Genomic DNA, 23,322 nt, shown 5'->3' with positions numbered 1-23,322 from the left:
AATTCATGTTATGGCGAACCTAAAGCAATTTAGTTAATGTGACTGAATATTTAAGTCTGGCAAAGTGGAACACACCAGCATAAAGAAGTATATCTAACATCTCCAGTCAATATATTTGACAAAATTTATTCTTAGTAGTACCTATATTAAACTGGATCTCCTAAGCAATATAAGCGTGGACCTGAAGGAATTAGCGTACATAAATAAAGAGAATACTGAATATTAAAAAAAAAACAAAGATCTCACATGCCACAACAAAGATTGAAGATTCCGCCCGCAGCAACTAAGAGCTGGCACAGACACATAAATAAATAAATGTTTTAAATAAAGAAAGAAAATAAAGAAAACACTTTTAATTTTACAGTACAGTTCCTTGAAAGGTGCAGTAGTACAGTACAACGGCTGGCCCTTCTCAGCAATACCAGCCAAGTCACATCCCGGGCTTGAAGTCGAGGTGTGGGGCTACTGTACCCGGTCAGTACTTTCAGTGATGTTCACAAAAGCACGGCCATTTACAGCGGATGCACGCACTTGACAATGGATGCCAGACGCGTGAACTAACTTACGTGGCTGGACATGCACACGCACGTTCACCTCTTTGAAAGGTCACAACCTGAAGGTTCATGTGTAGGGGACATGGTGTGTTTCTAAGGCTGGTGCTTGCAAAGGTCTTAGAACGTGACCTCACATACTGTAAGCACGTAGCCAACGTTAGCTCTGAAGATAAATGGAGTTGTCTGTCCATCTTGTCACACAGAAAAGCCACTAAAATTTAAAGTTATATTTCTTAAAAATAACTTTAAATTTTAGTGGCTTTTCTGTTTTATTTCTTTGAATTGCTAAGTTCTCAAAACAACACATACACTCAGTAGTCAGTCTAAAATCACACAATGAAGAGACTTTGTCAGTTTGCCTAGTAACTCAAATAATCACTGTAACATTGCCTGTATATATACACACCTGTCCGTCTATCTACATGATATATATACACATATACGTTTATGGTGGATTTTTGGACAACACTTTTTATGTAATATATCCAGTTTATTGTATAAATTAAATTTTCTTCTATTTGTTTTTCATTTCCAAAGGTTGACTGAGAAAGCATTAAGACTCAACAAAGTCTTGATTATACCAAGGATCTTACATTTTATTCTCTATGTGGTGAGGAGCTGCCCATGGCTTTGGAAGAAGAGTGTCATACGGGAGGATGGTGTCATAATTTCATTTGTCATTGAGGAAGTAATGCAAAGACTGGCCTGATTGAGAGATCTTGGAGTTTAGGGAGATCAAGTAAGAGGCTGCTGGAATGACGCGTATTGAGAGACTGAGGGGGAGAGGGGATACATGTGTGAATAATTTGGGGACAGAATTAAGAGGGCTTGAGGATGAAGTGGTGAGAGAAGTACAGGAGATGGCTGTAAAAGTTTTTATTTTGGGTGAATAGGAGGATGATGAAACCATTAAGAAAGTCAGTTGTTTCCAGGGAACCCTCCTACGCTGTTGGTGGGTATGCAAATTGATACAGCCACTACGGGGAACAGTACGGAGGTTCCTTAAAAAACTAAAAATAGAGCTGCTCTGCATGCATGCTAAGTCACTTCAGTCATTCCCGACTCTTTGTGATCCTATGGACTGTTGCCCGGCAGGCTCTTCTGTCCATGGGATTCTCCAGGCAAGAATACTGGAGTGGGTTGCCATGCCCTCCTCCAGAGGATCTTCCAGACCCAGGGACTGAACCTGTGTCTCTTATGTCTCCTGCATTGGCTGGCGGGTTCTTTACCACTGAGCCACCTGAAAGTCCAGAGCTACCATGTGACCCTACAGTCCCACTCCTGGGCATATACCTGGAGAGAAACATGGCTTAAAATGATACATGCACCCCATTGTTAATTGCAGCACTGTTTACAATAGTCATGATGTGGAAGCAACCTAACTGTCCATTGTCAGAGGGATGGATAAAGAAGATGTGGTATATATATGTGTGTGTGTGTATATATATTTAACTAGGGTCTCCCACATTGCGGGCAGACACTTTACCATCTGAGCCACCTGGGAAGCCCTAAATATATTATATATTACTCAGACATTAAAAAGAATGAAATAATGTCATTTGCAGCAACATGGACTGTGACAGTCCAGAGACTGTCACACTGAGTGAAGTAAATCAGACAGAGAAGGAGAAATATCATATGGCATCCCTTATACGTGGAATCTGAAAAGAAATTATACAAATGAACTTACTTATGAAACAGAAAGAGACTCATAGACTTAGAGAATGAACTTACGGTTGCCAGGGGGAAGGATGGGGGGATGGGATAGTTAGGGAGAAAGGGATGGCTCAGGGCTTGGGGTGGACAGGCACACACTGCTATATTTAAAATGGGTAACCAAGAAGGACCTACTGTGTAGCACAGGGAACTTTGCTCAATGTTATGTGGCAGCCTGGATGGAAAGAGAATTTGGAGAGAGAATGGATATATGTATATTATGGCTGAATCCCTTTACTATTCACCTGAAACTATCACACATTGTTTATTAACGGCTATACTGCAATACAAAATTAAAAACTTAAAAAAAAAGGAAAGGCAGCCTTCTCTATTGTTTTCTAAGTACAAGAGGGATTTAAAATTTTCAGAGAGGAAGAGATAGGCTGTGGAAAGTCAGAATATAATGCAAGCCTCTTCCTTAACTCAAAAAAAAAAAAAAAAAAAACCACCCTATATGCACCTAGTAATTTTAACATCTGAACCTAAAACTAAACAAAGAAAAGCAGGAGAGGGGAACATACAAGGTTGATAATGATGGTCCACTTGGCAATGAGAATCAAGCACGCTGAATATTACATTCCGGGGAGTGTGGAGCAGATGCGAAGCCTGTGAAACAGCATATTCTTTCATCTCTGCAGATGTGGAAGTTTTTCTCTCCCAGTAGAGCAGCCAGAAACTTGTTTGGAAAGACCCAAATAAGGCCACAAACACCCAGCTACATCCTTTTCGAGTTGCTAATACTTTCCACTTGCATCCACGATTCCCAAAGTCTGTGTGTTCGTGGACAAAGAACAAGACAGAGGGGTTGCCCTGCTCTGAGGCCATGTGGGCAGACAACCACAGAGGAGGGGGTGGCCACGGCCGCCGGCCCAGAAACGGTGTGCTCTCCAGAAAACCACGTTCTCTTCCCACCTTCCTCCCAAACACGCCAGCTGGCATAGGGAAAGGTTTTGAAAATGAGAATGAAGCTTTCTCATGTGTGTCCATATTTTCTAAGTCAGAACTACAGATGCATGACAAGATGCAGTTGTACTAATGGCAACTAAGGGACAGGATATCTTAAAGACTCTCTGAAAAAATCTAAAATATGTGGTTGCCCTGGTAAAAGTACATCATTGAAAAGACCGATTCCACAAATATTAATTTGGCACCTCCTAGGTGCCAGGCACTGTCCTAGGCCCTGGTGATAGAGAGCTGAACAAAACAGACCACATATTACATAAGGGGAATGGGCAGCCCGCCGGGCAGTGTGTTGAGGTTTAGGATCTGCTCCATTAAGTTAAAGATATGATCGAGAAGAACACAAATGGGTCATCACAGAGAACCAAGCTGAGTTCCCTGTGCTATACTGTAGGTTCCCACTGGCTACCTATTTTGCACACAATAGTGTAAATATGTCGAACCCAGATGACCTAGATGGGTGGGATTGGGGGGAGGAGGGCAGGTCTCAGAGGGAGGGGATATATGTGTACGTATCGTTGATTCACTTCATTGCACAGCAGAAAGTAACACAGCACTGTAAAGCGATCGTACTCCAATTTAAAATAAAAAGAGAGAGAGAACACAGTTGGGTAGGTAATTGCACTGCAGACCTTTAACTTCTACCTGAATCCTCCAAGTTCAAAAGGACCAGTTCAAGCCCTCCCTGACGAATCAGTGATACACTCTCTAACCCCCAGTGGGAAATCACCTCTGAGTTCTCTGCACTTCCTTTGATCCTCTGAAAAGCCTTGGATCATTCTATCATGCATTATAATTATAGACACACACACATATCTGTCTTATCAGCCTTTGTAGACTCTTTCAAAGCAGGCTGTGTTTGCTTATCTCTCTAGAAACCTCTTCTGACACTGCCCTATTCCCCTCCCTTCTCCTTTTCAATTCACCACATCCACCATTCTTTCCATGCCAAACTTTTGCGAGTCTCTCTGTATGAATAGGCTTGTCCCAGCTTGTGCCCTTGCATATGCAGTTCCCTATGATTCAACCGCTGTTCCCTTCTTTGCTCTGGAGTACTTGGACTCTTCTTGGGGAGAATTACTTCCTCAGTTAAGCCCTCCTAGACCTCTCAAACTGTCGAGTGGTCATGCCCTCTGACCCTCAACAGAGATAAGTGTATCTCTGTTAGCTCACTTATCAACCTGGTTTTTTTTTCACTACTTGTTTATGGGTCTATAAGGCCTGGGCAGAGTCCTCTTTTTATCTAACTAGCTCTCTGGGGGCCTTTGCCTCTCTGCTCTTTTGCCTGCTGTCAGTGAAAGTGCATTGAATAATTTACTTGCCTCCTAAATTGTTCTTCCATCTCCAAAAAAACAAAACAAGAACAAAGGAAGCAAAACAAAACACGTGTCCTTGCTAGAAATATCCCCCAGGGCTCAAGCCTTGGTTTGAAGGCATCTAGACTTGTGTTAGAACTAGTTGATATGCAGTGGACAGAGCACTGGATGAAGAACCTGCTCGAACTCACCCTGCGATTAGTTCTGTGCCCTTGGCCAAATGATATCATCTCTCTAGGTCTAGGTTTCTAAGGTGGAAGTTGCATTCAGGAAGAGTATATAGGTGTTGTTTTTTCTTTTTTCCCTCCAGCAATAACGGAGTCGAATGGCAATGGCGTCCCAAAGAGTGTTGTTGCAGATCGTGAAGCCCAGGTCAGGAAGGACACCCAGCTGGAAAGAATATACTGACTCTTTCTGTCTGTTTAGCACAGAAGTGGGCGGCGGTGTACATCTGCCTCTCATTTGCTCTCACTGAACAAACAGGGCTTTGAGCCCCTTTTAGCTCATACACTCCACATTTCACCATCATTCATGAATCGACGTAAGGTCAGTTCCATTCTGCTTATATGAGGCCCATGTCAGTTATTTGCTGCGTGCTCTGTACTGAGGAGTATGAGATAAAAAAGAATAAATAATGCATGGTCTTTGCCTTTAAGGGATTCTGGATGATTAGTGGAGGTAGATGAGGAGTATTAATATTATCTCCATTTAGCAGATAAGAGGAACTGCAGCTCCACCGATGCAGTGGGGAAACTGGCACACTTGCTAAGTCGCTTGAGTCGTGTCTGACTCTTTGAGACCTCATTGACTGTAGCCCGCTAGGCTCCTCTGTCCATGCGATTCTCCAGGCAAGAATACTGGAGTGGGTTGCCATGTCCTCCTTGAGGAGATCTTCCCGACCCAGGGATCAAACCCTCATCTCCTGTGTCTCCTGCATTGCAGGTGGGTTCTTTACCCACTGAGTCACCTGGGAAAACCTGGGTCTCAGGCTAATCGGATTCTAGGGGCTTTACCCTTGTCCACTCTACCTCACCGCTGGTTGTTTAGAAGAGAAAGGGAAAGGAGATACTGAACTGAAAGCTTGAGTGTTTCCCACGCTTGTTGCCTCATAGGAGTGGCCCAGGATAACCAGTGGGCAGTGTTAGAAGCCTGAGGGGAAGGGTAGAAAGGGAAACATAAGAATCCACAAAACAAATCGCACCTAATCCATGAGAGCTGGTCTTGACTTCCGTGCAGGAAATTTTCATCGGGTCCGATGACAGGCAAGCCTGCGTCCTCGTGTCTCCTGAGCCTCAATTCTAAGATTCTGTCCCCTTGACAACGGTGGGTTAGGGAGAGGCAGAGACCCTTCTGGGAGGTAACAGACCGGGATAATGATTTCAATGAAATCACAGTAATAACACATCAGGCCTTAACTCTGTGTGAAGCTGTCCACCAAACACCACCTCAGGGCCTGGTCCTGAGTGCTCGTGAGGTTTAGAGGAGGACTTTTCAATTAATAAGTTTTTGTAAGTCGCAAAAATTCTGAGTAGGGGCAGACAACTCGTTTCTAGGCCTATCACATAGATGCGTCTTGACGGAGGTGAGAAGTGACCATAAATCCAGAGTGTGCTCTCTGGATTCCACACATTCAGATTCTTTTTTATTGGCCACACCGAGCATCATGATCTTAGTTCTCCGACCAGGAATTGAACCCAGGCCCCTTACAGTGGAAGAAGGGAATCTTAACCACTGGACTGCTAGGGGAGTCCTACTTCTTTTTTTTTTTTTAATCAGATTCTTTTTTAAAATATTTATTTATTTGTTCAGCTGTGCTGGGTCTTTGTTGTGGCACATGGCATCTAGTTCCCTGTCCAGGCTCCCTGCATTCGAGTGTGGAGTCTCAGCCACTGGACCACCAGGGAAGTCCCCAGATTCTTAATAGTGACCATGCCCTAAGAATATTGTTTCTAACATTAGATTCATGCAAGACAAGCAGACTTGAAGGAAGGAAGTTTTGATTTGCAATGAATTTTCACATTACATGCAATGTACATACCACACCACTAACATCAGATACTCCACTAAAGTTAGCTGGTCAAGGCACCCGTTTCATGATATTGACAGACCTGGGAAACCAACCAGTAATCAGAAGTCACTAAAGGAAAACCCAAATTTGGGGAAAATAAGATTCAATGAACTAAACGTGATATATTGATTTTTAGTTATAGCTTTTTAAATATAAAAAATAGAATGTTGGAGCTAGAAGGGACCTCACCATAGCCAAAGCTCTCATTTCACAAAAGGGGAAATTGAGGCCCAGAAAAGGGAACTGATTTGCCTACGCTCACGGTATACATTCATTTCCTCTTTTCATCCTACAAACATTTATAGAAAGCCAACCAGGAATGAAGCCTCATTCTGAGAAAAATGGAGGCTTTCATAAGCTCAAAAGTCTAGCTTGGGAGATGGATGTGAACAGAATCAATTCTCAAACAGTATGATTAGCGCTCTAAGAGAGGGGCTGACAAAGGTTATATATATAAAGGCTGAATGTGCGTGCGTGCACACTCAGCCGTGTCTGACTCTCTGGGACCCCATGGACTGTAGCCTACCAGGCTACTCCGTCCGTGGAATTTTCCAGGCAAGAATATTGGAGTGGGTTGCCATTTATATTTAAAGCTCCGGGGGCCATATAATCTCTGCTGCAACCACGAAGCTCCACTGCTGTAGCACAGAAGCTGCCATGAACATCATGCAAATAATAAAAGCGCCTGCCAGCCCAGTAACACTTAATTGCCTTTGACATTCCAATTTAATATTGTATTCACATGGCATAAAATATTCTTCTTCTTTTGATTTTTCAACCATTTAAAAAAGTAGGGACTTCCCTGGTGGTCCAGTGGTTAAGAATCTACCTCACCATGCCAGGGATACCAGTTCGATCCCTAGTCCTGGAAGATTCCACATGCCCCAGGGCAACTAAGCCCATGAGCCACAACTACTGAAGCTCACATGCCTCAGGTCTGTGCTTGGCAACAAGAGGGGCTACTGCAATGAGAAGCCTGCTCACTGCAACGAAAAGTAGCTCCCCCTCAACGAGAGAAAGCCTGTGCGTAGCAACGAAGACCCAGCACAACCAAAAATAAAAGAAATGATATTTTAAAAATGTAATGACTATTCTTAGCTCATGAGCCTACAAAAACAGGCAGTGGTTTGTCTACTCTAGTCTTAGATAAACAGAAGTTCCAGATGATTTTTTTCACCATCCATGCAGGGTATGATCTAGTCGTTGATCAGATTCTTTTAGCAAGAATAAAAGGGGGAAACAAAAAGAGTTTGTGCTCGTCAGTACCACTGTGACAAGGCAGGGTACTAGTCACAAAGGACAGTACAAGATAGGTGAAGAAGAGGCCGGAAAGCCCTTATTCATCCCCGCTGATATTGTTCAGTCGTTGTCATGACTGACCCTTTGTGACCCCAAGGACTGTGGCCTGCCAGGCTGCTCTGTCCACGGGAGTTCCCAGGCAAGAATACTGGAGTGGATTCCTTCCTACCTCACCTCTATTTCCAATTAAACTCCAAATGTCTCTATAATCTTGAGCCAACTTTACTACTTGTCACATTTCACAGACTCTTGCTGTGTGCAGTTTAAAATGTAGATTTCTGTGCAGAAGAACTGTCCCTTCTTTTCTAAAGTTTCCACACAGCCATGTTTAGGATGGAGTCAAATGACCCTATAGGACTCAGACCCTCTAGGGCTTCAGTAATTTTTTTTGACAGCATTAGAATACCCTGTGGGTGGCCTTGAGTGAAGTGAAGTAAGTAAAAGTCACTCAGTTGAGTCTGACTCTGCCATCCCATGGACTATACACCCCATGGAATTTTCCAGGCCAGAATACTGGAGTAGGTAGCCTTTCCCTTCTCCAGGGGATCTTCCCAACCCAGGAATTGAACCCAGGTTTCCCACATTGCAGGTGAATGAAAGCCTTTTCCTAATAGACGTGAGCATGTTCAGTTCAGTTCAGTCATTTAGTCGTGTCCAACTCTTTGCGACCCCATGAACCGTAGCATGCCAGGCCTCCCTGTCCATCACCAACTCCCAGAGTTTACCCAAACTCATGTCCATTGAATCGGTGATGCCATCCAACCATCTCATGCTCTGTCGTCCCCTTCTCCTCCCACCTTCAATCTTTCTCAGCATCAGCGTCTTTTCAAATGAGTCAGCTCTTCGCATCAGGTGGCTAAAGTATTGGAGTTTCAGCTTCAACATCAGTCCTTGCAATGAACAGTCAGGACTGATCTCCTTTAGGATGGACTTGCTGGATCTCCTTGTAGTCCAACGGACTCTCAAGAGTCTTCTCCAACACCACAGTTCAAAAGCATCAATTCTTTGGTGCTCAGCTTTCTTTTTGGTCCAATTGTCTCATCCATACATGACTACTGGAAGAACCATAGCCTTGATGAGACAGATCTTTTTTGGCAAAGTAATGTCTCGGCCTTGTAGTATGCCATCTAGGCTGGTCATAACTTTCCTTCCAAGGAGTAAGCTTCTTTTAATTTTGTGGCTGCAGTCACCATCTGCAGTGATTTTTGGAGCCCCAAAAAATAATGTCTGCCACTGTTTCTACTGTTTCCCCATCTATTTCCCATGAGGTGATGGGACCAGATGCCATGATCTTAGTTTTCTGAATGTTGAGCTTTAAGCCAACATTTTCACTCTCCTCTTTCACTTTCATCAAGACGCTCTTTAGTTCTTCTTCACTTTCTGCCATAAGGGTGGTGTCATCTGCACATCTGAGGTTATTGATATTTCTCCCGTCAATCTTGATTCCAGCTTGTGCTTCTTCCAGCCCAGTGTTTCTCATGATGTACTCTGCATATAAGTTAAATAAGCAGGGTGGCAATATACAGCCTTGATATATTCCTTTCCAGTACTGTCAGCCACTGTTTCCACTGTTTCCCCATGTATTTGCCGTGAAGTGATGGGACCGGGTGCCATGATCTTATTTTTCTGAATGTTGAGTTTTAAGCCGACTTTTTCACTCTCCTCTTTCACTTTTATCAAGAGGCTCTTTAGTTCTTCACTTCCTGCCATAAGGGTGGTGTCATCTGAATTTCTGAGGTTATTGATATTTCTCCTGGCAATCTTGATTCCAGCTTGTGCTTCATCCAGCCCAGCATTGCTCATGTTGTACTCTGCATATAAGCAGTGTCATTCATCTTCGTATGCCCAGCCCTTCAGAGCGGAGTTTGGTACTGCAGTCATTAGGCTTTGTCATGGGCAGTTGACCTGATAAAAAAGCATGTGCTCTTTCCCCTTATAGGAGAATTCTCTGGGTCTCAGCTTCCTCACCTGTAAAATGAACATAATAATACCATCTACATCACAAGTTTTATGGGATCACACATATGTTGGCTCTCTGTTAACCATCAAATACTATGTGAATGAGCACATAAAGTTCTACCACTTGCTTCCATTCTTACCATCCCTATACTCAACAAGGCCACTTTATCTTTCAGAGCCTCATTTCCTTATCTTTAAAGCCAGGAGGGTGTATTTGGTGGTTTTTAGCTTCCTTTCATTTCTACCATTTGGGCCCTGTGCGTGGTGACGAAAGGAGTTTTTCACTATATGGGAAGCAGGTTTGCATTATGATTGAAGGTAAAGGGCAGAAACAAAGAGACCAGAAATGGGAAAATTACGAAAAAAAAAAAAAAAAGACTAGAAGGAACTCTAGACAGGGAATCCCAGACCAAGGGCTTTCCATGTTTCGTGTTCAGGATAAAATGCTTGTCTTCTTAAAAAGCAAAAACGTCATGCTCTTTAGCATAGTCTAGATTTGCTTTACACATGGAAACCTGAGTTTGAGAATCTCAATCTTTCTTTTGTCTCCTTCAAATTAATCAGTGCTTGAAATTGTCCATGAGATTATCCACCCAGCAATTTTTAACAAGAGGCTCACTGCCCAGATGCTTCAGTGTGGACTGCAGGGACTTCCCTGTTGGTCCACTGGTTAAGACTTTGCCTTCCAATGCAGTGGGTGCAGGTTCGATCCCTGGTCGGGGAGCTAAGATTCCCACATGCCTGGCAGGCAAAAAACCAAAACATAAAACAGAAGCAATATTGTAACAAATTAAATAAAGACTTTAAAAAATTGTGGCATGCACGTGGGTGTATCATGGGGTTTTTGCTTGTGTGTGTGTGTGTTCTATTGTTTGTTTTTATTCCTGTTCTGGAAGTGATGGCGTCCGGAAGTGATGGCGTCCACAAAGCAGACTAACTCATGCTCCACAATGCCAAGGTCCTACACAGATTTTTCCTGCCTTTCTCTCATTTTCTATTTTCATAAAGAAGGAGTATATAAGTTCATTGATCAAATAGGTGAAATGCTCTTTATCTTCTGAAGAAACTGACCTTGTTTTCATGGAGTCAGTGTGGGGTGGGGGTGGGCACAGGGCTGAGCTGACAAATAAGCAGCAGGTAAGGCAAACGGGGAGGTTGGAGAAACCTGTTTCTCTCGCTCCTCCACGCTCCTGGCTTGAGGGGTTTAGGGAAGGGCAACAGGGATCCAAACCTAGGACCTATAATGTGTCTGGAAAGGTTCTTTTCTACAACACAGGAGAAGGGGTCTTGGTAGGGCTGTCTGGTGTGTAAGAGATGGGTCTAGACCTCTAACAACAGGCAAATTCAAAGCTCTGTGAATTCTTTTGGATCTACATAGTATCAGCCCACAGAAATAAACTAATTTACAAAAGAGTATACAGGAGATCACAGTTTTCCACAACTACTGGGGCCTAAGAAACACTTTTCAAGAGATCTGTCTCTTTAGTACATGGTATCAGAAACCAGGAAAGTCCCAGCTAAATATCTTGCATTAGCTTTAATTTTCTCTGAAATGAACAACTATAGTCCTTTGGATATATCCAAGCCTTCCCATCCCCCTTGAGCATATATTCAGATTATCCCCTCTACTTTAAAGACCCATCCCTAGCAAACACTGGGGGAACCCCTGACTGAAACCTCCCACCCTGGCCAGACACAATCATAAACACTTGCATGAGTTATCTTACAATGAGAGATCTTGGTAAGAAACACGGAACTAACAAGCTACTGGCAACCAGAGGAAATCAGGAATGGTCAAAAGGAGGGAGGAGATGCCAGTCCATATGCCTCACCAGTCTCCCAGAATCCATCTCACTCGAATCCACCTTGGCTGAGTTGTGCCTGGGCCACCAGGAAGGACCCTGAGTCAATGATTGGCCAAAGATGACCTGGAAACTAACCTTATTACCATAAAGCCTGAGTCTGTTAGCCACGCAGCGGAACCGTTCTCCTGGGCTCCGCTACCCTGCTGCTCTCTGCCTGGGCGCCCCCTCCTCATAAAGTCTCCTGCTTTGTCAGCACGTGTGTCTCCTCGGACAATTCATTTCTGAGTGTTAGACAGGCGCCCACTCTTGGGCCTTGGGAGTGGTCCCCTTCCAGCAACACGATCACAGACCATGGCTGGTCCAAATCCAACCACAGTTCAAGTCCCATGTCAAGTACTGACTTCTTTATAAAGACTTCTTTCATTTATTAGGATCTTGCTATAGTTACTTGTTCATGAGTTTATGTTTTGCCTCCTCAATGAGAGCATATGTTCCTTAAGGCCTCAAATTAATCTTTATATTTCCTCACATTCAAAATTGTGCCTGGTTTAGGTCATTCAACAAAGCAGGCATTCAAAAAAAGATGTGGTGCATATATATATATACACACTATATATGTGTTTGTATACATATATGTGTATACACACAAATACAATGAAATATTACTCAGCCACAAAACAGAATGAAATAATGCCATTTGCAGCAATGTGGATGGACCTAGAGATTATCATACTAAGTGAAATAAGTCAGAAAGAGAAAGACAAATACTGTGATATCACGTATGTGTGGAATCTGAAATATGACCCAAATGAACTCATCTATGAAACAGAAACAGACTCACAGACATTGAGGGTGTCAAGGCAGAAGGTGGAGGCAGGAGAGGGATGGGTTGGGAGTTTGGGATTAGCAGACACAAACTAGTACACATAGAGTGGATAAACAACAAGGCCCTGCTATATGGCACAGGGAACTACATTCAATATGCTGTAATAAGCAGTAATGGAAAAGACAAAAAGTTGTTGGTTGTTTGTTTAACCAGAACACCATATCCAAGATCCTCATCTATAAATGGAATGTTTGCACATGTTTAGAAGTTTGAACCACAAAGAAATTGTTAACAAAGATTTCAATTCAAAACAAACAATAAACTAGAAGATTTCCTGAGTTCAACACATTCTAACTAGGTTTTGCACCTTCTGCGTATTTATCTAGGCAGTTGAATAATTTGAATTTGAGTTCTGAGTAAATAGCCTGAGGCATGGCAAGATCTTCAGTCATCAAGAAAGATTCAATTATATTCTGTGTGTGCTTTCCAAAAAAAGAACATAAACTAATATTTTGAAAAGATTCTCAACCAGAGGGATAGAACTACAATGATTTCTTTAATAAATATTACTTACACATGAAAGGTATAATGTCCATATAGTCAAAGCTAGGGTTTTTCTAGTACTCATGTTTGGATGTTGGTGCTGGAACATAAAGAAGGCTGAGTGCCAAAGAAGTGATGCTTCTGAATTATGGTGCTTGAGAAGACTCTTGAGAGTCACTTGGACTACAAGGAGATCCAACCAGTCCATCCTAAAGGAAATCAGTTCTGAATATTCATTGGAAGGACTGATGCTGAAGCTGAAGCTCCAAAACTTTGGCCACCTGATGCCAAGAGCTGACTCATTGGAAAAGACCCTGACCCTGGGAAAGATTGAGGGCAGAAGGAGAAGGAGGTGGCAGAGGATGAGATGGTTAGATAACATCACCGACTCAGTGGACATGAATTTGAGCAAACTCCAGAAGATAGTGGAGGATAGAGGAGTCTGGCATGCTGCAGTCCATGGGGTCACAAAGAGTCAGACATGACTTAGTGGCTGAACAATAATAACAATATGTAAAATAAAGCCACCACATGCTTCCCCTTCATCCTGGTTCATGAACTCTGTGCTTTATCTCCTCCAAATAATTAAGAGGGAGGGAGATGTGAAATATGAGATGGTATGTGTTATAGAGTGAATTTTGTGTCTTCTCCAAATTCATATGTTGAAATCTTACCCCTTCCCTGTACAGTGTGTTGATATTAGGAGGTAAGGACTTTGGGAGGTGATTAGATCATGAGGATGGAGCCCTTATAGTGGGACTTGTAAGAAGAGATCAAGAGCTAGCTGGTCCTTCTGCCAAGTACAAATCAGGAAATGAAAGTTCATCAGACATTGGATTGGCTGATGCCTCGACCTTGGACTTCTCCACCTCCAAGACTAAGAAATAAATTTCTGTTGTTTAAGCCACCTAGTCTATGGCATTCTGTTATGACAGCCTGAGTGGACAAAGACAGCATGTTTATACCTCCTATGGCCATGGTGCTTTACAGACGGTTTCGGCCTGATCAGCAACCCTGTGAGCCAGGTACGGAATACACCTGTCCTACGGGGACAAAAACTGAGGCTGAGAAGCAGTTAAGTAGCTGCTCCAAGGTGATGGGGCTGAAAGTGGCCCTAGATCCAAACCTAAGTTTCACTGACTTCAAAATATATACTTTTAAAAAAAGTTGTACAGTTCTGCCTTCTTACGGTGTTTTCATAGCCATCCAAATAGATGAGAATGGTGAGCTGATGCTTAAACATTTTTTAAGTGGAAATACCGTTTGATGCAATGAAACAGAACAGGTGACAGAAGATGTGGTTCCAGCTCTGCCATGGGCCACCAAACTGTTTGACCTTAGCCAAGTCACTCCATCTGAAAATCATAAAATCAGACTATAAATGCTGAAAAATGCATCTTGAAGATCTCATCTCCACTCAGTCTCCTCACTTTGCAGAAGAGGAATTTGAGGCTCCAGTGAAGCCACCTGCCTACAGCCCCAAAAGGGCAGAATTCAGGCTTATCTAACCCACGGAGGGCTGCTTCCACTGGTCATGTCTCTCCTCTCTTGACCTCGGATTCCCCGAAAAGCAAGCCTTGAAACCAGGTATGCTGTCTCAGTCAGTGTGATATGTTATAAGGCTATAGACTTACACCAAACATTTATTTCTCAGTTCTGATGACTAGAAGTCCAAGATGAAGTGCTGACAGAGCTGATGTCTGGAGAGGACACTCTTCGTGGTTTGCAGATGCTCTTTTTCTCACTGCATCTTCACATGAGCGAGAGAGAGATCATCTTTCTTGTGTTTCCTCTTATAAGAGTGCTAATTCCATTTGTGAGGGCTCCACCCTCATGACCTAATTATCTCCCAAAGACCCCACCTCCTGATACCATCACATTCTGGGTTAGGATTTCAATATGAGTTTTATGGGAACACAAACAATCAGTTCATAACATGTGTGGTTCACTTAGACTGTGGTATGCCAATGTGGAGAATTTTAATATTATCTTTTAGCACATAACTAAAACATGAGACATTTCAGAGTCCTGTGAGAGAATGAACATATACCCTCTGAGCCTCTGTGTATGTAATGTATGTGTGTGTGTGTGTGTGTGTGTGTGTGTGTGTGTGGTGTGTGGTGATAGAGAGAAACAGACAGACACACACATACAGAGCAAGAGACACACAGAGAGAAAGAGAAGGGAAAATATGTTACAGAGAGAATCCTGTTCTTAGGGCTGCCTCAGATCCCAAAAGCATACCTGAGTGAGTTTCTATTCCTTTAAACAGAAACAAACAAACAAACAAAAACAGAAACAAAAGACTTTATTGAGTAACAGTCAATAGAAAGTTAAGAATGAGTCTTAATGATTTATTCAGTGCCACTCGTTGCCATCATTTTGAGATTGTTAGGCTGGGCAAAGTTCAGAAAGCAAACCTGATATCTTTATGGGAGATGGAGCTGCATTCGTGGTCTGGATGGGATAACCTTTGCAGGAGAACATTACATTTCCTCTTAAAGGCAAAGTGCTGTAGATTTTGCCTCAACTTTATGCATGCATGCTAAGTCACCTCAGTCGTGTCTGACTCTTTGCGATCTGTCAGGCTCCTCTGTCCATGAGATTCTCCAGGCAAGAATACTGGAGTGGGTTGCCATGCTCTCTCCTCAGGGGATCTTCCCGACCCAGGGATCGAACCCTTGTCTCCTGCAGTTCCTGTATTGCAGGCGGATTCTTTACCATTGAGCCACCAGGAAATCCCCTTTACTGTGTATTTACATTTAAATTTGCACTTGTTCACCTACCAGTGTTTATGAAATCTTATATTTGGGCTGCCTTTTCCAGAATAAAATGTTATCATTTGTGTTGAAAAAAAAAAAAAAAAAGAAACTAACCAGAAAATAGAGAAATATATCTTTTTCTAAATGATCTCTTTCCTTTTGAATTCCCTGGTGGTCCACTGGTTAGGACTCCGTGCTTTCACTGCCCAGGGCCTGGGTTCAATTCCTGGCTCGGGAACTAAGATCCTGCAAGCCATGTGGTATGGCCAAAAAAATAAACTCTTCCCAGAACATCAAATGATTCTCTGGTATAATGTATATAGATAGAGAAACACTGAAATGCTAGTATCCTGGAAAAAGTTATATAGTTCACACACACAAAGAGCATTTACTCCCTGGGCCTCTCCTCAGACTTTCGATCTTACTCCTCCACCGAAATAACTATTACTCATGCAAAAAGGCTAAAAGTTCTGGCATGTGAGGTCTGGCTCCATGCGGCTGTGGCGGAACAGCCCTCCTTCCCTTTTTACTGCATTTGGCACATGTGTGATTCCTGTGGGTGTATTTTTTGGCCCAGATCTTCAGGGAACTGTTTTGTCCAGTAACTGATGGGCTTTTACTGAAACACCTCTCTGCCTGAAGAGCGAAGACTTAACCTATGTCAGCTTAGAAGTTACTATATTGTGCCACATGGAGTGCAGCTATGAGGATTTGAAGAGTACTTCCCAAAAGGTTTTCCTTGGAACCCTAGGCCTGTGGGATGCTATGTGACAAAAGGTTCCCAGGTCAAATAAGTCTGGGAAACACTGCCTGCCGTAGAGTCATTGATGCGTGTGAACAGGTTACAAGTTTGCTCTGATGGCTGCCGCTCTGTACCAGATTTCTAAATTGGAAGTGCCTCGGGGCTTGGCTGTGGGCCTGAACTCCTCTCTACACCCTTCCTAGGTAATCTCATCCAGTTCCAGGACTTCAAATGCCATCCGTATGCTAATGAGTTCCCAATTTTTATCTCAAAACCTTCCTCCTAAGCTCCAGACTCAACTACTTGATACTTGATCCTGTCTACTTGATAGCATCTCCTACATGTGTAATAGGTATCTTGAACTCAGCTTGGGTGAAACAATCTCTTTATTCCCTCATGCCTTTAAGCCTTTGCTTCTCTAGTCTCTTCCGGCTCAGTCAATACCAGCTCAGAGGGTTTGAGCTGACACGCCTCAGTAATACCAGCATGTACTTCATTGCTCACGCCCCAGAGCTGGAAGTGATGACTGTCTTCTTCTGGTCCCTATTACACCCATTAGCCCATCAGGAAGCCCTGTTGTCTCTACTCAAAAATGTGCTAAAGCCATCCACCTCTCTCTCTCTGCACTGACAAGACCATCATCATCTCAGATGAATGACTGCAAGAGCCTTCTAACTGGTTTCCACTTGTAATCTTGGCTTCTAGATTCTATTTCCTACCCAACAGCCAAGGAGAGATTTTTCTGTTTGGGCTTTTTGGTTTTTCTCCAAGTTGTCAATTAGAATGAGCCAAGGCTTAACACACTTCAAATTGCTTTCTGTTGCACAACAATCAAACCTTACCTCTTCCTGCAGTTTCTAAGATCACACCTCATCACATGCAGGTTCTCAGCTCCAGCCATGGAGGCTCTTGTGAGGTTCTTCTCACATGCCAAACCTTGACCTGTGAGGTTTGTGGACCCGCTGTTCCCTCTGCCTGCTGGCTTCCCCACTTCCAGTCCTTCCCTACAATATCCCCTGTTGAGATCTTCACAGTCCTCAGCAGTATTTGAAATCATGTTTGCTTGTTCACTTTTGTTGATAAACCCCACCTAGAAAGTGGATTCTCTGAAGGCAGGGCAGGTATCTCACTCTTCACCAGAGTTTTTTCAGCACCTAGTGCCTGGCACATAATAGGTGCTCAGTAAATATTCGTCGACTGCATGATGATTTGAGAAATTATGCAGTGGAGAAAACTGAGCTTAGTTTGGCCTGACATGCCTCAAAAGTATTGGGCTGACCAAAGAGTTTGTTCGGGTTACACTGTATTGAAAGACTCGAACGAACTTTTTGGCCAACCCAATATTTGACCACAGACCCCTACTTGCCACTGTAGAGAATATTCATTATCCCATGGCTCATTTCCTAGCATACACTTTGCTTTCTGCTGGTTTAATATCAATATTGGGGAGAGGTAATGTTTGAAATTCAGTGGATCTTCAAATCCAAATTTGAAAAATCTCTTGTAAGCCAGAATTTTGGTAGGTCTTTGGGAGTCCAGGATATTTTTATTGGGAGAATGTTAGTTTAAAAAGTAAGTTAGAGGGCATTCTTTCTTTGAGATACGGGTTCAAAAATTCAAAATAGAATCTCAAGATTGCAGAGTTCAGAGGTTGGTGAAGTGCTGGAGGTAAGAGAGGAGTCCAGACAGGATACAGCCAAATGAAGGGACGTGGTTGACTAGGGCGAAATGGGATGGAGGCCCTCTAAAGCTTTCCTACTTCTAATGGAATTTTTAGAAACAGAAACCTGCAGTTGGAAACTTGGCTATTTTTATCCTGTGTATGTTTTCTGTAATTATTTCTTTTCTGTTTTCCCTCATGTTTAGTAAAGCTGTTCTTGAAAATACCAGCCTGTCTCAGTTATGCCAAAGGAAACAGCTTTGTCCACATTGCAAATTTTAAAGGGGGAGCCACACAGGCTTGGGTGAGGCATGAATAGGGGATATGATGACACGAAGTCAGGAAAATGGAAATCTGAAGTAAAGATGGAAGTCAAGCCACTGAGTCAGGGGGAGTGTTTCATCCCCTTCCAACCTGGAGGCACTCTTTCAGGAGTCCGATTTGGTTCAGCTCTTGTGTGTTTAACCTGTGGAGGGTATTATGCTAATTAGACAAGGCTAATTGTGTACAGAGTCACACACGTGCAGTATGAAACTATAAAAGACAGTTTGATAAAGGAATTGTCTAGTTGAATGAAGAAACTTAAGTGAAACTAGATGAGGAATATTTGAGAAAGTCTTCAAGTTTTGAAGCATATGCAAAGAATATGTAAGAAGTTTTGTGCACATGGCTGAGTGCTCTAGGTCTATAACCTCAGTATTTCTCAATCTATGGCTCCGCTAACATTGGCCGCTGGATTTTGCTTCTGGGGTGGGCTCTTGCTTTATTCTTGGAGAGACAAATGGGGGAGCATCTTTAACCATAAAGATGACTAAAAAACCCAGAGGAATAACCCTAGCATCACTGAATCAATGGACATGAGTTTGCGCAAACTCCAGGAGATAGTGAAGGACAGGGAAGCCTGGCGTGCTGCGGTCTATCGGATTGCAAGGAGTCTGAAACGACTTAGCGACTGAACAACAACAAAGGCTTACAATTAGGGGAGTTGGGTATTGTGTTTAGTAAGATAAAGGGCTGGTTTTGTGGCAGATAGGTTGCAAATGTGAAGGGATAATTATTTTATTTGTGATTTTTCTGTATAAGTAGGTCTGAGGGAGTGTATTAGTTAGACTTCCCCAGAGAAACCAAATCACTAGTTTGTGTGTGTGTGTGTGTGTGTGTGTGTGTGTGTGTGTGTACACATACTCTACAGAGCCAGTGTTCTAGTTTGCATCTTAAAGCAGAAAGCTGCTATATAACAAGGAAGAGTTGACATTCCCGTTTTAAGGCCATCAGGCAGGAGAAGGCGGGGGAGGGCTAGCCTTGTGTTCTTCTAGGTTTTCAACTGATTGGGTGGGACCCACTCACATTATGGAAACCAACTTGCTTTACCCAGTCTACTGATTTAAATATTAACCTCATCCCCAAACACCCTTATAGAAACACTCAGAATAATGTTTGACCAATTATCTGGGTACCCTGTGGTCCAGTCAATTTGACACATAAAATTACCTGTCACAGGATGTGAGAGATGTACATAATAGTATTACCACCCAGGATGATGAGCCGGCCCCAGAAACATGGTAGCGGATTGGATAGAAGGAAGGAGAGAATCAGAGCTTGTAACAGAGTCAATGGACTCCTTGACAATGATACTTGAAATTCAGTGTAAGTTTTTCTTTTCTATGCTGTCTTCCCCATGTGTTATCTTTAGGAATTTGTGTTATGGATTGAATTGTACCCTCCTAAAAACTATAAGGAGAAGGAAATGGCAACCCACTCCAGTACCCTTGCCTGGAAAATCCCATGGATGGAGAAGCCTGGTAGGCTACAGTCCATGGGGTCGCAAAGAGTCGGACATGACTGAGCGACTTCACTTTCTTTCTTTCTTAAAAACTATAAAGGCTTCCCGGGTGGCGCTAGTGGTAAAGAATTGGCCTGCCAGTGCAGGAGACATAAGAGACACGTGTTTGACTCCTGCGTCAGGAAGATCCCCTGGAGGAGGGCATGGCAACCCACTCCAGTATTCTTGCCTGGAGAATCCCACGGACACAGGAATCCCGTGGGCTAAAGACCATAGCGTCTCAAAGAGTCGGACGCAACTAGAGAGACTTAGTAGACAAATAAACGCTATAAAGAAAAAGAATGTGTTGCAGTTGTAACATCTGGTACTTCAGAATGTTACCTTACTTGGAGATAGGATCTTTATAGAGGTAATTAAGTTAAACTGTCCGAAACCAGTCCTGAATATTCATTGGAAGGACTGATTTGAAGCTGAAACTCTAATACTTTGGCCACCTGATGGGAAGAACTGACTCATTGGAAAAGACCCTGATTCTGGGAAAGATTAAAGGTAGGAAGAGAAGGGAACAACAGAGGATGAGATGGTTGGATGGCATCACCGACTTGATGGGCATGAGTTTGAGCAAGCTCCAGGAGTTGGTGATGAACAGGGAAGCCTGGTGTGCTGCAGTCCATGGGGTCGCAAAGAGTTGGAGGCCTCTGAACAGATTCTTTCCTCATAGCTCTCAGAAGGAATAACTCTGTCAATACTTTGATTTCAGATTTCTGGCTTTCAGAACTTTAAGACAATAAATTTTTATTGTCTAAGCCATTCGGTTTGTGGTATTTTGTACCACAACCCAGGAAAGGAATACACTTAGTCAAGCTTACCACACATAATAGGCTGTGTTACCTGTACTTGGAAGAATGAAGGAAGGAGTTGATGCACATCTAAAGAATGTAGCCCCAGGAGTAAGGAGCAGCTGCCTGGAGAAAAGGTCAGGAGATCACAGAGGCAACTGGGGAAGAAGCCTGGACTGATGAGCAGGGTGCTGAGGATGGTCTCAAATGAGGGACTGAGAAGGATAGTACTTCATGTATATATATATATTAAAGAATCTAAATATAAGTAGATGTCATTATAACCGTTGACAATATCATCACCAAAAAATTAACTGGCTATCTACAGAAAAAAACTACCGATACAACTAGTGCGTGATGATCATTCCTGTGATCAGCTGAGAAGCGTTAATGGAGTTTATATTAACTCTTAAAATGTTAAAAATTAAAAGGTTTCTATTAACATTAACAACATTGAAAAGGAAATGGTACATATTAACTTTGACTATGTTAAAAATTAAAGGGATAATCTTTATATCTGTATCAAAAACTGAGGCACAAACATCTTGATAGAGGATGTATGAGTCCAAATGACTTACAGCATCATGACTGGCAAATACATCTCTTTATCTCAATGTGGCTACGTGACATGTTAGCACTTTGTTTCCTAAAGTACTTTCTTCTGCTGAAATGTTGCCCGAGATATAAGTAAGGAACACCATAGGGCTATAAGAATGGAAAAAGGAAGAATAAATGGAAGGAAGAGAGCGAGGAAAGAAGGAGGCAAGGAAAGAAGGGAGGAGGGATATAGGACATTTTAAAATTCCAGAGCCAAGTTCTAATACACTTGAAGTAGCCAGATTTGGTTTCAGATAATACTGGATATTTCTAAAGTAGATATTGAAATATTTGACAAATGTCATGGTTAAATTATTAATATGGGATAAAGATGTTATTTAATAGTAATCTGTAAAACTTAATGCTTCTTCAGAGTTCTCAATTCATGGTTTACTTCTAAAATCTTTGAATCAGCATCTAATTTTGCAAAATAGAATGAAGATTCCTTGGAAGTCTAAGCACTAGGTAGACAGGAAAGAAATTTAATGACAGCATCTTGACATCTTTAATACTGAACAATATTAATATGATAACAACAGCTACTCCTTTATTCTAAGGATTTCCATTATAAGGACTTGTGGTTATTCATTTTCCTTGCTTCTTGTTAATTATAATTTTTAGGGCTATGTGCATGACTTGAATTCTATTAAATACCAAATGACTTCCCACATATTTAAGTTTGGAATCAACCTCTTTTAATAGATAGAAATTACTCTTTCCCCAAAGAATGATACAGTAACAGCGTCCAAACAGTCAAAATGAATGTCATTGTCCTTCTTTCTTATTGATGAATAACTGATAAGTCTAGTACCAGGTCCAGCTAGGAAAGAAAATGATAATGCATAAGTGGCAGTAGATTTCTGGGGCAGAGTTGGGGGAATGGATTGAATGTCCTTCTATTTTAGGGATCTATTAGTATGTGTGCAAGAAAAGCACTTTGATGTGGTTTTTAAGGGAATGTCTGGTAGATATTTCCTGGCCTGGGATAGTCCATTTATAGGGTATACTGTCTATGTCTCTAAACATTCTGCAAAACAGTCTGATGTCCACTGTCCTCTGTGAAGTCGCTTTTGTAAAGAAGGTCCTAGGTGAAATGACTGGCTGAGGCAATGACTTTGGGAAGATCTGAACCAGTTCTGATGTAATGCCTCTTCCAGGAAAATCCCAGGACTTTGAGGGGTGCTTGTTTGTGGTTCTATTGCAAAACATGACAGTCTTGGACTGTCTAATGTATTAGACTCAATATTACCACAAGTGGCCATGATCATACAGCCCTGTTCCACAGCATTAGTGAGAGTAAATGCCTTGGCCAGAACTCTGCCAACACTGTTTCTAGCCAGACATCCATTAGTAAACACTGCTGTCTTAAAACATTGTTTGGCTCCTGTGGCTCATCCACATAATGGAAACTAGGTCCAGATTTTTTAAAGTATAGAAATGCTATTCTCCAAGAGAGGTAGTTAGAAATTTGGCGGATTCATGATAGAATTTTGCTAAAGTTCTGTTTCATTTCATTTCTTTTCTTTTTTTTATTTAAAATGTTCTTGCTAGAAAATATAGGGACTCCTCTGGCAGTCCAGTGGTTAAGACTCCAAGCTTCCACTTAGAGGGGGTACATGTTCAATCCCTGGTTGAAGAACCAAGATCTTACATGCCACAGTGTGTGGCTAAAAATTAAAAAGAAAGAAAGAAAGAGAAAAATATGTATATATAAATATTTCTCATTTAGTGATAATGTCAATTAAGGAGGTAACTCCCTAGTTCTCTTAATAACTCAGCCATGCTCAGTGTTGACACCTTCTTCATCGAGATCAGCATAAATTGAAACATCTCTCTTCAACCTGAGTAGTTGATCAGTCTTAGTGGGCATTTCTAACAAATTGAGAGGGCTTA

At 42.3% G+C, this 23,322-nt stretch overlaps 1 long non-coding RNA gene across 1 annotated transcript in view; it reads left to right on the top strand.

Annotated features, from left to right (window-relative positions):
• LOC133067466 (uncharacterized) overlaps window positions 1–5,113 on the top strand; it is a 35,542-nt gene extending 30,429 nt beyond the window's left edge. The window contains exons 2-3 of the long non-coding RNA XR_009695262.1: window positions 1,092–1,293; window positions 4,857–5,113. This is a non-coding gene — a long non-coding RNA (uncharacterized LOC133067466). The remainder of the gene's footprint in view (window positions 1–1,091; window positions 1,294–4,856) is intronic.
• Window positions 5,114–23,322: the final 18,209 nt, after the last annotated feature.

Source organism: Dama dama, chromosome 2 (genome assembly GCF_033118175.1).
Source record: "Dama dama isolate Ldn47 chromosome 2, ASM3311817v1, whole genome shotgun sequence".
Lineage (NCBI taxonomy): Eukaryota > Metazoa > Chordata > Mammalia > Artiodactyla > Cervidae > Dama > Dama dama.
This window is presented reverse-complemented; position numbering and strand designations above follow the sequence as displayed.